Consider the following 16,614-nt stretch of genomic DNA (forward strand, 5'->3'; position numbering starts at 1 on the left):
CTTGCAGGTATCCTGTCCCCACAGTGAATACTTTATCACAACACTCATTTTTATTTCATTTATTGATTTAAGGTATTTATAAACCTTTCAGTTATTAGCATTTCTAAGCACTGTACATAAAAATGCAGAGAATGAACCAATAAGACATCATCAGATCCAACACTACACAGAAGTGCCTGCTGGAATAAGAAAGTCTTTGTCATGCACCAGAAGTTTAGCAAGGAGGGTGCCTGTCAGATCTCGGCTGGGAGGGATTTCCACAGACTAGGGGCTCAGCTACATTAGCAAAAAACAACAACACAATGCCTTGAATGCATTATAAACATGTAACACCAGATGGCACTGGAGAGCAAAAGAAATTTCTATGCAATTTTTTACATAGCGGTTTTTTTTCCTTTTGGTATAACGATTTAATTTCTGACTTATTTATAGTGATCCCCCCCCACCGCCATGTGTAGATCCACCCTTGGGCCACAACACTGAATTCACAGCTTATCTAATAGCTACTCTGAGCCATGGGGGACCGCCAACAGAGATTTCCCCCATAATCTCAGTGATCAGGCAACGCTGTATTTTATTTATTCCTTTATTCCATTTATATCCCAACTTTTTCTCCAAGGAGCTCAAGGGGGCATACCTGGTTCTCCCCTTCCTCGTTTAACCCCCACAACAAGCCTGTGAGGTAGGTAGGGCTGAGAGTCAGTGACTGGCCCAAGGTTACCCAGTGAGCTTCATGGTCGAGTGGGGATTTGAGCCCTGGTCTCCCAGGTACAGTCATACCTCGGAATAAATATGCTTCAGAATAAGTATTTTCAGGTTGCGCTCCGCGGCGACCCGGAAGTAATGGAGCGCATTACTTCCGGGTTTCGCTGCTCACGCATGCACATGCACAGAAGGTCAAAATGATGTCACGCACATGCTTGGAAGCAGCGAAACACAACCCACGCATGCGCAGACGTGCAGTCGCATCTTATGTTCTATTCAGGATGCGAACAGGGCTCCGGAACAGATCCCGTTCACATCCCGAGGTACCACTGACACACTAATCACTACACCATATAGCTCCAGATCAGGCACTCAGCCTCAAATGATTCACCATGCCCACCTGCATCCATCGTGGCTAAAGGTAAAGGGACCCCTGACCATCAGGTCCAGTCATGGCTGACTCTGGGGTTGCGGCGCTCATCTCGCTTTATTGGCCGAGGGAGCCGGCATACAGCTTCCGGGTCATGTGGCCAGCATGACTAAGCCGCTTCTGGCGAACCAGAGCAGCGCGCGGAAACGCCGTTTACCTTCCCGCCAGAGCAGTACCTATTTATCTACTTGCACTTTGACGTGCTTTAGAACTGTTAGGTTGGCAGGAGCAGGGACCAAGCAACGGGAGCTCACCCCGTAGCGGGGATTCGAACTGCCAACCTTCTGATTGGCAAGTTCTAGGCTCTGTGGTTTAACCCTTCGTGGCTACTATGCACAAATACAGTCGATTACAATTTTGTGCAGGGGTTCGATTTCCGCCCCCCCCCCCACATCAGTGGAGTGCATAAAAGCATGACCCACCCCATTCCACACAGCCCCATCCCAGTTCTGCACTTATTATTATTATTATTATTATTATTATTATGTCACATTTTCAGTCCCTTTCAGGTTCGGATCTGTGTGCGAGTGCGTGGTCATGCATCTTTCGGGTGCGTATTAATCGGCCATTGCCTGTACACTCTAAGGATAGCATGTGGGATACAGTAATGCTTTGTAAACAAGCATTTTGGTTTCCCTGCAAATGTCCCGGTCCTCAAACACTCTGCACTTCAATCGGGAGAAAGCTGGTTGTGAAATGTGGACCACTTATAAATGTCATCCCCAACTCCTCAAAAGATTCCATCAATGGTGTCTCCGAAAAATTTTACATATCACCTGGGAAGACAGGCGAACTAATGCCAGTGTACTGGAGGAAGCAAAGATCACCAGTGTTAAAGTAATGATTCTTCAACATCAACTTTGTGGGACCAGTTACAGCTAGGTAGCCATGTTGCTCTGCCATAGTCGAAACAAAATAAAAAAAATTGGTATGAGAGCTCACACCAATAACAAACTTAGTTGGTCTATAAGGTGCTACTGGAAAGAAAAACCCCCCATCACAGCCTCTAACTAGGACAATGACCATTGACACAGGCACCATACATACATCTCCAACTCCTCGAAAGATTCCATCAACGGTGTCTCCAAAAAATTTTACACATCACTTGGGAAGACAGGTGAACTAATGCCAGTGTACTGGAAGAAGCAAAGATCACCAATGTTGAAGCAATGATTCTTCAACAGCAACTTTGTTGGACTGGTCATGTTGTGCGGATGCCTGATTATAGTCTTCCACAGCAACTACTCTATTCTGAACTTAAAAATGGAAAGCGTAATGCTGGTGGTCAACAAAAGAGGTTCAAAGACTCTCTCAAGGCAAATCTTTAAAAAATGTAGTATAAACACCGACAACTGGGAAACACTGGCCTGCGCGTGCTCCCACTAGAGAACAGTTTTTACCAAAGGTGTCATGGGCTTTGAAGATGCTTGAACTCAGGATGAAAGGGAGAAACGTGCTAAGAGGAAGGCACTCTTGGCAAACTCTCACTATGATCAACTCCTGCCCGGAAACCAATGTCCCCACTGTGGAAGGACAGGTGGATCCAGAATTGGCCTCCACAGTCATTTACGGACTCACTGCTAAAACTGTGTTTATGGAAGACAATCTAACTCGGCTATGAGTGATTGCCAAAGAAGAAAAAGAAGAAAGAAGCAGGTTGGATAATGGATGATGCACGTCCAAAAGAGGTCATGTATTAAAGGTGCTCTCAAAGACACATCGCTCATGAGCTGGAAATATAAATCTGCCTTCCAGCCAGTTCCAGATCTTAATACATAATGAAAAGTCTGGCACATGATGTTCTGCTCTGTGCCAAAAGCGGTGCTAAAAAGCTCTCCGAACATCACCTGGCAACATGTGGAACTAACTTAGGTCACCTCCAGCCCGCCAGCATTTCATGAGAGAGATCCAAGCGCATACCGGAAATTTAGGTTTGCGCAACTGAAGTAGATGAAAGTGCTATGTTGCAACACACCCAGTGTTTTCGCTCTTAGGAAAATACAGTGGAGAGCTCAGGACGAACACATGATGAACAGCAAGGCACATAAACACCCCAGAGGCAAGTCTGCTTGAGTGCTCATTATTGTATAACCTCCCCACCAGCAAATCAGAACAAATGCTCAACAAAGACCAGACATAGTCTAAGCTCTGCAGAGGGGGCGGATAGCTCAGTTGGTTAGAGCGTGGTGCTCATAACACCAAGGTTGCAGGTTCAATCCCCATATGGGACAGCTGCATATTCCTGCATTGCCAGAGGGTGGACTAGATGATCCTAAGGGTCCCTTCCAACTCTGCAGTTCTATGATTCTGTAAGCTTTGGGCCAACAAATCAGGACAAACACTCAGTAAACGGGATTATCTGCAGGAGCCCACATATTGAGTCAAGTTCCTCACTGATAAAAAGTCATGTATATTCTGAAGGGCAGCATCTCTTCAGGGCGTCTTGTAGAATCATAGAGTTGGAAGAGACCGCAAGAATTATCTATTCCAACCCCCTGCAATGCGGGAATCTTTTGCCCAACACGGGGCTCTCGGACCCACAACCCTGAGATTAAGAGCCTCATGCTCTGTGGATTGAGCTATCCCAGCTTACTCCCACAGGGCTGATTTCCCCGTCTCTGCTAGCTGGGATCTGAAATGCGACTATAGCAAGGGTCCCCAAACTAGGGTCCGTGGGCCGGATAAGGCCCAAGGGACTCGTTTATCTGGCCCACAGTGACCCCTGCCACCCACTCTTATTGGAGGAGCACCGGAAATAGCTTGTGCTCATGCGCAAGCATTATTTGCGCATGCACAAGTGTTATTTGCGCATGCGCAAGCATCATCCGGTGCACATCAGGGTCGGAGGAGGCCCGTGCACATGCGCACAAGCTATTTCCAGTGTTCCTCTGACCCGGAAGAGCGTCGGAAATAGCGTGTGTGCACACGTATGGGCACTTGCTTCCCCGCCCTCTGGCCCGTCGCGCGATCAGCGCTGGAGACACCGGCCCGAGGCGCGGTACGTTTGCTGACCCCTGGACTACAGCTTCAAAGCATGTAGAACGAAGATAATTCAGCCCTACTTAGCACTCAGATCATCTCATCTGCACATCACTTCTCAAGAAAAAGGGGGTTTTGTTAGGTAAGGCTCAGCAGCAGCAGTGGGGAAGCCCCTATCCGGGGGGCCGCAAGCCAGTGGCAAGTGCGGCAAAGGCTGGGGTTGGCAAACACACAACCACTTTCCATCCTATGCCCAGGCAAACGAGAGGAATTGTCACAGAAGGCGGGGAGCAGGATCTGTGCTGGGTGTGACCTGGGAGGGAGGGGCAGCATGGGGTCAGCAGAGTCCCGAGGGCCAGGCAGAGATGCTTGGGGGGCCACAACCCCCAGGTCTGAGGCTCACCACCCCTGCTTGACAGTTCCATTCTCAGGATCCAGCTGGTTGCCATGTTTTGGATTTGTGGGGAAAGAGAGAGAAAGGAGATTTAGCTCTTGGGTACAGTGGCTGACGATCCTAAAAGCTTCTTGCTTTGTCCTGAAGCAAAGATGTGAAATGGTTTGTTGTAATTTTTTCCCCTTATTGTGCTTCTTTTGGCATGAGCATTTGGCAAGATGACTTTCCTTGTTCTTAGCCTCTGCTGATTACACAACCACAGCTGGATTATAGGGAGGTCCTCTGCAGGGGATGCTCAGTCAACGATAATGCGGGAGAAAAGCTGTTTGACTCGGGCAGCTGGGTCCATTTTAATCTCTTTTTTAAAAATGAACTATCTTAAGGATGTTATCTGGTTGTTGTTGTTGTTGTTATTGTTGCATTTTAAAAAATGCATATTAAGGGGAAAGGGTCAGCAACCCTGCAGTCATTTTTGTTGGAAAATTGGGTCTTTCTATCACGTGTTGGCGCAAGAAAATGCAAATCCACCCACAGTGTTAGGAGCACTGTGAAATATTCGCGGAAGGAATCTGTGCATTTTATCTGCTAGCATACAAGAACCTATTTTATTTATTCGTTCGTATTTTTTACTTAATGCACCATCCTGTTTCCTTATGTTATGCATTTATCTTATTGAAAAAATCCCTGTCAAATCTGTAAAAAAAAAATACAGGACACTTAAAGTAATATTTTTAATTGCTCTTCTTTTCAGTGCCCCACCCATTCAGAACTAAATAGCACAACCACCTCCCTTTCTTCTTATCTATTACATCTGCGGCGCTGGGGAGAATCAAGGCAATTCTGAAAGGTTAACTATGCTAGGTTGAAATTCCAAACACACTGACTAGGGTGTGTAAGCGCCATTCAGCACAATGGGACTTTACTTCTGAGGAAACACACACAGGGTTGTGCTGTTCATCTCTTGCAGCAGCTGGGGAGGGGGCTGCAGCTCAGTTTGAATCACAGAATTGTAGAGTCGGAGTGGACCCCAAGGGTCAATAAATTCATCTAGTTTGCTTTGCAGGAATGAGGTCCCAGGTTCCATCCTCTCCAAATAAGGGCTGAGAATTTTTCACAGCCTGAAACCCTGGAGAGCAGCTGCCAGTCAGTGAAGACAATACTGAACTAGATGGACCAGTGGTCTGACTCAGTATAAGGCAGCTTTCTAGAAACCCACCTAAAGAATCCTAGGTAAAGGTAAAGGGACCCCTGACCATTAGGTCCAGTCATGACTGACTCTGGGGTTGCGGCGCTCATCTCGCTTTATTGGCCAAGGGAGCCGGCGTACAGCTTCTGGGTCATGTGGCCAGCATGACTAAGCCGCTTCTGGCGAACCAGAGCAGCACACAGAAACACCGTTTACCTTCCCGCCGGAGCGGTACCTATTTATCTGCTTGCACTTTGACGTGCTTTTGAACTGCTAAGTTGGCAGGAGCAGGGACCGAGCAACGGGCGCTCACCCCGTTGCGGGGATTCGAACCGCCGACCTTCTGATCAGCAAGTCCTAGGCTCTGTGGTTTAACCCACAGCGCCACCAGCATCCCTAGGACACCTTAAAATGCTTAAAGGGGGAGGGGAAAGAAGAGGCAGAACAGCCTCTTTCCATCATCTAGTTCTGCCTCTCCCACGCCACCAGAGAGCCTACTCAAGAACCATCTTGCCCTGAGCAGAGGAGAAAGAGAGATTTTTTTTAAAGCCCCCACCCTGTCCTTTGTAGCTTGTGTTTGCTATTTTTATACTATTTTTAAACAGGTGCCTACTGTTTTAGCATTTCTATGTGAGCCGTTTATCGAGGACCACTAGCAAAGGGCTTTATAAATATCTTAAGTGCACACACACCTATTAAAGAACCACCACATGCCACAGAATCGTAAGAGTCAGAGAGAGGGCTCTCCAGGTGTCATCTAGTCCAGCCCCATCCTGGTCAGGGCAGGAAGTTCAGAGTTTGAGCAGCCCCTTGCTCTCCCACAGACCATCTGACAACACCCACTTCTCATGACAGAAGCATTTTAAAACACACACACACACACACGATAGCAACAGCAATCCATTATTATCCTAAAACACACACAAACCCCAAGGAACCCAGTGCTGCAAGATCAAAGTGAAACCTCTTTGGGATGAGGAGAATTATTGCTATTATTATTCATTATTTTACTATTATTTGTATGCGTACCCATTCCCTCTGCACTTTTCTGACCGAGTCCCCTTTGGCAAAGCTCTAATCCGGATTCCTGCTCATAGGGGCCTTCGCAGCCCCCCAATAAAATAATTGAGGGGGCCTGCCTCCCCCCAAGTTAATGGGCATTGCCAACAAATGGTGTGTGCATGCTGCATCTTGCGATCGATTATGCAGGGGCGAGGCTTACCTGGGGGACTCCCCCCCCCATATATTTTATTCAGATTGGCATCCCTGGTCCTGCTCGTCTTGAACCCGCTCGCCTCTGCCCCACTTCCCTTTGCCCATTTCCCAGGCGAGTGGCTCCCTTTGACAAAGATCTGCTGTATAATTGGAAACCGCTCCTCCGTGCCCCACCTCTGCTTCCCGGGCGGGTTCCCCCTGGGAAAAGACCCGAGAAGGCCCCACATCCAATACATCGCCCCTCCCCATAGCGCCTTCCCCCCCCCCCCAACCCACACACACGGCCCGCACCGCCTGGCAACAGAGGCGGCTGAGCCTCAACGGAGCATCATTGCATAGTACATCTTTAGGAGATGTAATGCAAGCAGCGGGCAACGCGGGGACCATTCTGTCCCCTCCGCGGCTCAAATATAGGAGTGGCTTCACCCCCAGGCAGATCCAGGAGAGGTGGGGTGAGAATGCACCATTGCACCCCATTAGGGGTGCCAACCTGAATAAAATATTGGTGGGGGGAAGGAAGCCCCGCATAATCGATCACAAGATGCGGGGCGCACATACCATTTGGATGGCAATGCCCATCAACTTTGGAGATCCCTGGACCCCTCAAATATTTTATGGGGGGGCCAAGGGACCTCGGCTCCCAGGAATTGGCTGCTATGTACCCCATGCCATCATCTCCGGGCTCTCCTTGCAGAAGGGAGTTTGGCTGGTGAAGGATGCTCGGCTCCATCCTTTCAGGGCAGGGCGGGTGGGGTGGCAGCGAGCGAGCGAGCGTGCATGCACGCATCCCGAGATGGTAGAGATCCGGGGGTCGGGATGGGGGGGATGACGACCGCAGGCTTACCAGCTGCTGCACCGTTGCCCGCTGCTCCTGGGCGGACGCACGATTTATCCCGTCCGCCTGCCGGCCTTTCTCTGCATGGTGCGCTCCTCTCTCGCCCGCACGCTCCCACCCACCCACCAAAAAAGAGAAAAGCCCACCCCAGAGGGCTGTCAACAGGCAAGGCGCTCCCTCCTTCTCTGCAGCCAAGCCAGGCAAGGCGGTTGCGCAGCCTCCGCGCCGCTGCTGAGCACTCTGGGACTCGTAGTTCTTGGGACTCCGACGCATCCCTTGCCTGGCCGGGGTCTGCCCGGTCCAGAACCGCACCGAATGCATTTTGGGGGGGGAAATTGCAATGCAGGAGTATATTAACCTATTGCATTTGCACCCCATCTTTTCCTCCAAGGAGCTGAAGGTGGGGCGCACAGCCATAGCTGTCAACTTTTCCCTTTTTTAAAGGGAAATTCCCTTATTCCGAATAGGATTCCTCGCAAGAAAAGGGAAAAGTTGACAGCTATGCGCACAGCACAGGCTTCCTTCCCCCTCTCCATTTCATCCTCACAGCTTCTTTGGCGATCACTCGTAGCTGAGTAAGATTGTCTTCCATAAACACGGTTTTAACAATGAGTCCGTAAGTGACTGTGGAGGCCAATTCTGGATCCACACATCCTTCCACAGTGGAGACATAAGTTTCTGGGCGGGAGCTGATCATAGTGAGAGTTTGCCAAGCGTGCCTTCCTCTTAGCACGTTTCTCCCTTTCTCCCTTTCGTCCTGAGTTTGAGTGTCTTCAAAGCCCATGACACCTTTGATAAAGGCTGTTCTCCAATTGGAGCACTCGCAGGCCACTGTTTCCCAGTTGTCGGTGTTTATACTACTTTTTTTTAGATTTGCCTGGAGAGAGCCTTTGAACCTCTTTTGTTGACCACCAATGTTACACTTTCCATTTTTAAATTTGGAATGGAGTACAGTGTACCTTGGGTTACAGACGCTTCAGGTTACAGACTCCGCTAACCCAGAAACATAGTACCTCGGGTTAAGACCTTTGCTTCAGGATGAGAACAGAAATTGCGCAGCGGCGGCATGGCGACGGCAGGAGGCCCCATTAGCTAAAGGTTAAGAACAGTTTCAGGTTAAGAACGGACCTCCAGAACGAATTAAGTTCTTAACCCGAGGTACCACTGTAGTTGCTTTGGAAGACGGTAATCAGGCATCCGCACAACATGACCAGTCCAATGAAGTTGATGTTGAAGAATCATTGCTTTGACACTGGTGATCTTTGCTTCTTCCAGTACACTGGCCTTAGTTTGCCTGTCTACTTCACTCTGTGAGGTAGGTTGGGGTGGCCAACTTTGTCCAGCTCCCCAAGCTCCTTTGCCTTTGGTAGCTGCATCAAAGGCAGGACGGGTGTGGGTGTCCACATTGCTACCTCTGTATGCCTGATGGGCTGGGGAAGCACACCTAATGGGTTTTTAAATGTTTGTTTTAGTTGTATAGAAAAATCATAGGATTGGAAGGGACCCAAAGAGTTATCTAGTCCAACACCCTGCAATGCAGCAGTATATTTATTTACTTCATTTGCATTACACCTTTTGCTCCAAAGAGTGTACATGCTTCCTCCCACCTCTCCGTTTCATCCTTATAACAATATAAAAACACCTTGTGAGGTAGGTTAAGGTCAATGGCCCACGGTCACCTGGGGGCCTTCCCTGGCTGAGAAGGGGTTTGAACCTTTGCCTCCCAGCTCCTAATCTTGACAATCCAGCCCAGGGGCAGCCAACTTTGTGAACTCAGCATGTTGGTGGTCAACAACTCCCATCATCCCTGACCATTGGTCCAGGGCCAGATTAAGGCCTTTAAAGGCCCCAAGCTCTGAAAAGATTATGGTACCTCCCCCCCCCCCATATGTAATTCAAAATCAAAACAATGCTATAAACCACAACATAAACTTTTAAAATAATAAAACATAGATTTACTGCAACAGACTCTGATTTCCTCGCGTTATTTCAATTTGTGTTAACAGGTCAGGATGCCTCCATTTCCACCGTTCTTTTCCTCTACACCTATTTGTAGCCTTGCAACTGGGGATTATTTTTCAGTGGTTAGCGGAACGACATTCTGCATATGCTCAGAGGCATGTGCCCAAATTCTGGCACACAAGTTCCGAGGTTGAATCTGATGTTCAGGAGGACGAGGCATGGCTCTCATTCAGCCCATCATGATTTGGGCTGAAGGTCACATTGGGAAATTGCCATCCCTACTTGGAGCTGCCAGGGCATTCCTGCACGGTAGGGGGTTGGACTAGATGACCCTTTGGGTCCCAACTCTACAATTCTAGGGATTGAACCTGGTGCCTTCTGTGTGCAGAGCAGATGCTCGACCAATAAGCTATGGCTCTTCCCCTACAGTAAGTCAAAATCCAGACCTCATGCCTACAACATCCAGCCTAATTTTTGTTGCTGTTCCCTTCCCCTCAATCCCTTGGTTTGTTGCCTGGCAAGAGTTACAGAAAACTCAGAAAGCTTGCTCACTCTTTTGTGACATTCTGGTTAGCCCCAATATCAAAGTATTGCCCAACTATGGGTTTTTGCAGGGGGGGGGGTGGTTCCTAATGGGCGAACCTATCTTTGAGTTTTAAAACAGAATGTTTAGCAGATCCTTCACTGGGCATAAGGAACCCTAAGCTTGGATCATGTAGATAGATCTCAGTCCTCCTAGCTCCCAGAAGAGTGATCTCGAGTGGGAGTGGGGCAGATTACTTACAAGTAAGGTTATAACACACTCTTGCATGCATTCAAGGTTAAATTCCCATAAAGCACCGTAGATTTCCCCTGCCTCAGAGAATTTTTGATTGTTAACTTTTTATTATCTCATCATCACCAGAGAACTGGGTCCTTCTGGAGGATTAAAGGTAAAGGTAAAGGGACACCTGACCATTAGGTCCAGTCATGGCTGACTCTGGGGTTGCGGCGCTCATCTCGCTTTATTGGCCGAGGGAGCCGGCGTACAGCTTCCGGGTCATGTGGCCAGCATGACTAAGCCACTTCTGGTGAACCACAGCAACGCACGGAAACACCGTTTACCTTCCCGCCGAAGCGGTACCTATTGATCTACTTGCACTTTGATGTGCTTTCGAACTGCTAGGTTGGCAGGAGCAGGGATCGAGCAACGGGAGCTCACCCTGTCGCGCTGATTCGAACCGCCGACCTTCTGATTGGCAAGTCCTAGGCTCTGTGGTTTAACCCACAGCGCCACCCGCGTCCCCTCTGGAGGAATAGTAATATCCTAACTCACCGAGACTGAAAGGTGGGGACTGCCTGTCTTCCTCCCTGAACGACACACCTGTCTGTCCCAGCCTTTCCTTGGGGGCAATCTTAGAAATTATCTTGATCACAACTTCTAATTATAGCAGAGCACCATCCTTCCAGGTTCACGTGGAAGCGCTTGTTAAAGAGGAACGTAACCATAAGCAGCAATCTTGATTCCTAAACTGGAACCACCAGAAAAGCCAGTCTGGTAAGCATCAAAGAAATCTTCCCCTATCATTGATGTATAATGAACCATGCGCTCATTTAATTAAACAGTGTGCCTCTTTGCAGTGACACAATATAGATGACTTAATTATGAGGAAGGAATTGGAACATGTCATCCCAAGATGCTTAGCTCATTTCTGTCACCACCCGTGAAGATATGCACTCATCAAAGGACCTGCATGTATGGGGCTGGCTCCCCACTCAAAAATGCACTCTTTCAGTGCACCTTATTCCTGATACTGAAACGGCACCAAGATTCAGATCGTGATTGTGCATCTGTTCACCTAGCAAAGCCATTGAAGTGTTTTTAACATTGTTTGGTTGATATTTTATTTCTCCCAGGCCTTTGGCTAATTAAACAATCAATGGCCTTTTAAACTGGAGGTGGGGGTATTGTGGGGTTTTTTGTTATTATGGTATGTATTTTCTGTACTTGTATATTGTAAAATACCCTGTGATGATTAATAATAATAATAATAATAATAATAATAATAATAATTCTTCCCAGGAAGGGTGCAAGTGTACTCCAACAAATGTAGGTTGGCACAATTAGTGGATTAAAACACGGTGTTGATTGCTGTAGTTTAACAAGTCCATCTTTAAAAAGAAACAGACTTTTTGCAGTTAGGAAAGAGATGGGGAAGAAGAAGAAGAAGAAGGAGAGTTTGGATTTGATATCCCGCTTTATCACTACCCTAAGGAGTCTCAAAGCAGCTAACATTCTCCTTTCCCTTCCTCCCCCACAACAAACACTCTGTGAGGTGCGTGAGCCTGAGACTCTTCAAAGAAGTGTGACTGGCCCAAGGTCACACAGCAGCTGCATGTGGAGGAGCGGAGACACGAACCCGGTTCACCAGATTACAAGTCTACTGCTCTTAACCACTACACCACACTGGGGAAATTAATTCAAACATGAAGGATGAGCTAATGATTAATAGGAAGACATCTAAACAACACACAGGCAAATCGGGATGAATGTTCTTTGTTGTATAAGTTCCCACAAATAAATTGGGATGAATGCTCAGCAAAGACCAGGCGTAGTCTAACCTCTGCATAAGCTTTGTGCAAGCAAATCAGGATGAATGCTCAATGACATATGAGGAAGCTGTAGACCTACATCTGCCAAGGCATATTATTTTTTTCTCTTTTCCTCTCCCAAGCTCAAGCCATTCTATGATGGGAATTCCAGGTTAGACAATCAGGGCTAGCTCAAGACATGTGGAGGCCAAGGATGAGGTCGTTCCTCCCCACCAACTGCCATAAATAGAAGCCTACTGGATTGACAGCTGACCCTTCAACTTTGCGATAGAATTGCATCCTCCACTACACCTGAGAGCAGTAACCCAGGTAAGGGGATGCTGTCACAGCTCTGTGGAGCAAACACTTCTGTCCTCCTAAAAAGGAAAATGGCCCAGAGATATTGGAAGCAATGGCAAGGATGGGATAGGACTGCTGCTGCACACACACTTATTGTGTCAATCAAACAATTTATTGGATCAATGTGGACTCCTCCCCCCCCCCCATTTACAGAAATCTTAGTCAATTAATCCTATGCAACTTTATTCATCTGTTAAACCTGCACAAATGTGAGTTGACAATTAAAAGTATTGGGGGAAATGACAGGGGGAAACATGTACTCCACCTTGAGCTCTATGGAGGAATGGTGGGATATAAATCTAGTAAATAAATAAATGGTGGAATGGAGTGTTCTGGAAAGGGGTGTGACTTGCTGGCTGGAATGTGAACAGGAACACTGTGCACCGCTGCGTTTTGTTGCAGCAGGTCCCGCTTGTTCTAATAAACAAATCACAGATTCCCTCTTGCAATGTTTCATTGGGCTCTTTACTTGAGTTTCTGCAAAAAGAGCTTCTTTCTGTCTTTGTTCGTCTTTCTTTCTTTCTCTCTTTATATTTCTTAAAGACATAAGCACCGCCAACTACTCATCTCTTCTGTGTGTGTTTTAAACATTTTGTGTTTCCCTGAGAGCTGGTACAGTTTAAATTTCTGTTTCATGGTAGATGTCAGAAGTTAGGCTACTCCTCTGAAAAGGAAGTTTTACTATTACTATATATTTTTTAAAAAATCTCCCTTGCTCAAGCATGTAGTTGCAAGTTTGGGAAAAGACTCGCCTTCTAAGGAGCACTGCAGAATTATAATAGACCTCTGCTCAATGGCAGGCATACTCTTGAGCATACAAAAGCCTCTCTTCATCCAAACCATGGGCAGGGTGCCAGAAGTACTCAACTTGGCTTGGTGGCATCTCTCAGCGCCACCCCCCTTCCCGCCTATCACACTCAGAGGAAACTGTCACAGCCATTATACAACTCAAGCAGATCAGTAGCAGAAAACTCCCGGTTTAGCATAGAGGGTGCTTTTCATGGGATGGAACAAAGAGCTCTAAGATAGCATTGTCTTTCATGTGGGACTCTCCCATCCCGAGCCCCGAAGAAGTGGGGAAATGACAATGGACCATAAGTATAGTTAAAGCAGGCGGTAAAAGCAAGGCTACGTCATGGAAAAGCCTTGTAAGATTCTGCAGCTTACAAAAACGACATTAGTTGGGCTAACAACACGAAATGCGGCGTATGTGAACTACCCGATGTTCACATGAGGTCTGAAAAAGTGCCAGATTCCAAACTGATTTGATAATAATTGCCACCGAAGCGACAAGTGACACTTTGGCCTTGTTTTCCCTATTAAGAAAGCATATCATTTATTTAGGGGACGCGGGTGGCACTGTGGTCTAAACCACAGAGTCTCTTGGGCTTGCCGATCTGAAGGTCGGCGGTTCAAATCCCTGCAATGGGGTGAGTTCCCATTGCTCTGTCCCAGCTCCTGCAACCTAGCAGTTCGAAAGCATGCCAAAAAAAAAGTGTAAGTAGATAAATAGGTACTGCTCTGGTGGGAAGGTAAATGGCGTTCCCGTGCGCTGCTCTGGTTTCGGTGTTCCGTTACGCCAGAAGCGGCTTAGTCATGCTGGCCACATAACCCGGAAAAACTGTCTGTGGACAAACGCCGGCTCTCTCGGCCTGTAAAGCGAGATGAGCGCCGCAACCCCAGAGTCGTCTGCGACTGGATTTAACTGTCAGGGGTCCTTTACCTTTTTTACCTTTATCATTTATTTATTTCCAATTTGGGGGGGGGGGCACTGGTGCATTTTATTCAGGCTTGTAGTCGACCTGACCTTTTCATTGGCCTAATGAAGTTCTGATCAGCAGTTTGAAAGTTATTAGGGTTTTTCCTCCCCATGTTAAGACCTATGGCAAAATAGGTTGTGCCCTGCTGTCTTGGCAATGGACCACCTAGGTATGAAGAACTCTGTTTCCCATGTGGTGCTTCTGCTTATTCTGGGCACCATTCTCTATCAAAAATGTAAAAGGTTCTTCCATGCATTATGCAGTTCTTAGTAATAGATCAGTTCGGGACCAGATCCTTTCCTTTGTGCATCCCTGAACAAGTCTTTCAGGTGTGCCTTCCTGATCATCCTGTGCTTTGATGGCAAATGATATCGAAGGCCTTCCATCTCTGGGCAAACTCTCTCTTGTCCTGCCACCACTATAAACAGATTGATTCATGTGCTAAGGTGAGTGGTTGCTCAAAACTGAACCTGGTTTGAGAGAGGTAGTAAAAATGATGATCCTGTTTTTGTCCACTGTTGTGGATGGTGGTAGTGTGAACTGAAGTTGGCAGTGTTCTGGGAGGATACAGAAGACCTGGCATTTCAGTGGCATTCAGTGGCAGAGGCATTTCTGACTGTTAAGTCGAAGATGCTGCTTTATTGCTTTGCTACACGAGTTCCAAAATTTCTGTTTCTAACTTACAAGGCTAAGCAAAAGGGGTGGGGGATGATGGCTTGCTTCTTTTTAGAGCATAGTATGAGTACTAAGGGACGCGGGTGGCGCTGTGGGTTAAACCACAGAGCCTAGGGCTTGCCGATCAGAAGGTCGGCGGTTCGAATCCCTGCGATGGAGTGAGCTCCCGTTGCTCGATCCCTGCTCCTGCCAACCTAGCAGTTCGAAAGCACGTCAAAGTGCAAGTAGATAAATAGGTACCACTCCGGCGGGAAGGTAAACGGTGTTTCCGTGTGCTGCTCTGGTTCGCCAGAACCGGCTTAGTCATGCTGGCCACATGACCCGGAAGTTGTACGCTGGCTCCCTCGGCCAATAAAGCAAGATGAGCACCGCAACCCCAGAGTCGGCCACGACTGGACCTAATGGTCAGGGGTCCCTTTACCTTTACCTTATGAGTACTAAGCTCAAACTATTTATTTTCCTTTCCTTTTCTTTTTTTAATTTTTAATTTTTATTGGAATTTTATTTACAACATAACCCCCAGCCCCCAATACACATTAAACGTGAACATAACATACAGTGAACATAACATACAACAATACAACCAACCAAATAAAAGACTTCCTCTATCCTGTATCTGGCCTCCTTATTTACTTCTTATAAACTGTGTCCTTTATGAATAATTATTAAGATTTTTCTAATTATAACTTAAATATCTACAAAGTCTCCTGCAGACATTAATCGAAACAAGTCCAGGTATGTATTTTAGGGCACTGTTTTGTGAAGTATTCTCTGCATTTTCCCCATGCTTTTTGAAACTCTTGTCTAGTGTGGTCTGTAATTGCCTCTGTTAATCTAGCCAGTTCAATATACTCTAACAGTTTATCTTGCCATTCCTTTTTTGTTGGCACAGTTTCTTTTTTCCAGTTTTTAGCAGTTAGGATCCTTTCCGCTCCTGTGGCATAGAGGAATATTTTCTGATCTTCTCTTGCTATGCCTGTGTCCGTTATCCCTAGTAAAAAAGCTTCTGTATTTTTCATAAAGTTATACTTAAACATTTTTTAAAATACACTGTGTTCCAGAAGCTTTTGATTTTTTCACAGGTCCACCAAACATGTATAAGTGTCCCCTCTGTTTTACCACACCTTCTGCACAGATTTGTTTTTCTCTTCTACATTTTAGCTATTTTGGTAGGTGTTAAGTACCATCTATAAAACATCTTGCTTATGTTTTCCCTCAATACTTCACAGGCTGTAAATTTCCAGTTCTTTCCCCATAGTTCTTCCCATGCTGTTAAGTTAATGGTTTTCCCAATATCTAAAGCCCACTTGATCATTAGAAACTGTTTATTTTTCTTTAAGAAACATGCACGTTGAAATGTATGTTTCTTCCCTGTTCCCCTTATGTCAGCTCAGATAGTCAGTAGAGCATGAGACACTTTAATCTCAGGCTCATGAATTTGAGCTCTAGGTTAGGTAAGTTTCCTGCACTGCAGGAGTTGGGACTAGATGACTTGCATGGTCTCCCTTCCAACTCTACAGTTCTGATTCTATGAACTTTAAT

At 46.8% G+C, this 16,614-nt stretch overlaps 1 protein-coding gene across 2 annotated transcripts in view; it reads right to left on the bottom strand.

Annotated features, from left to right (window-relative positions):
• Positions 1 to 7,923, bottom strand: part of LOC308462660 (tropomodulin-2) — a 58,562-nt gene extending 50,639 nt beyond the window's left edge. For both annotated transcript variants that reach the window (XR_013979248.1, XM_080980514.1), the window contains exon 1: positions 7,754 to 7,923. The gene's annotated coding sequence lies outside the window, so the exon portion shown is untranslated. The remainder of the gene's footprint in view (positions 1 to 7,753) is intronic.
• Between the last annotated feature and the right edge of the window lie 8,691 nt (positions 7,924 to 16,614).

Source organism: Podarcis pityusensis, assembly GCF_964106645.2.
Source record: "Podarcis pityusensis genome assembly, chromosome: 14".
NCBI classification, from domain to species: Eukaryota; Metazoa; Chordata; class Lepidosauria; order Squamata; family Lacertidae; genus Podarcis; species Podarcis pityusensis.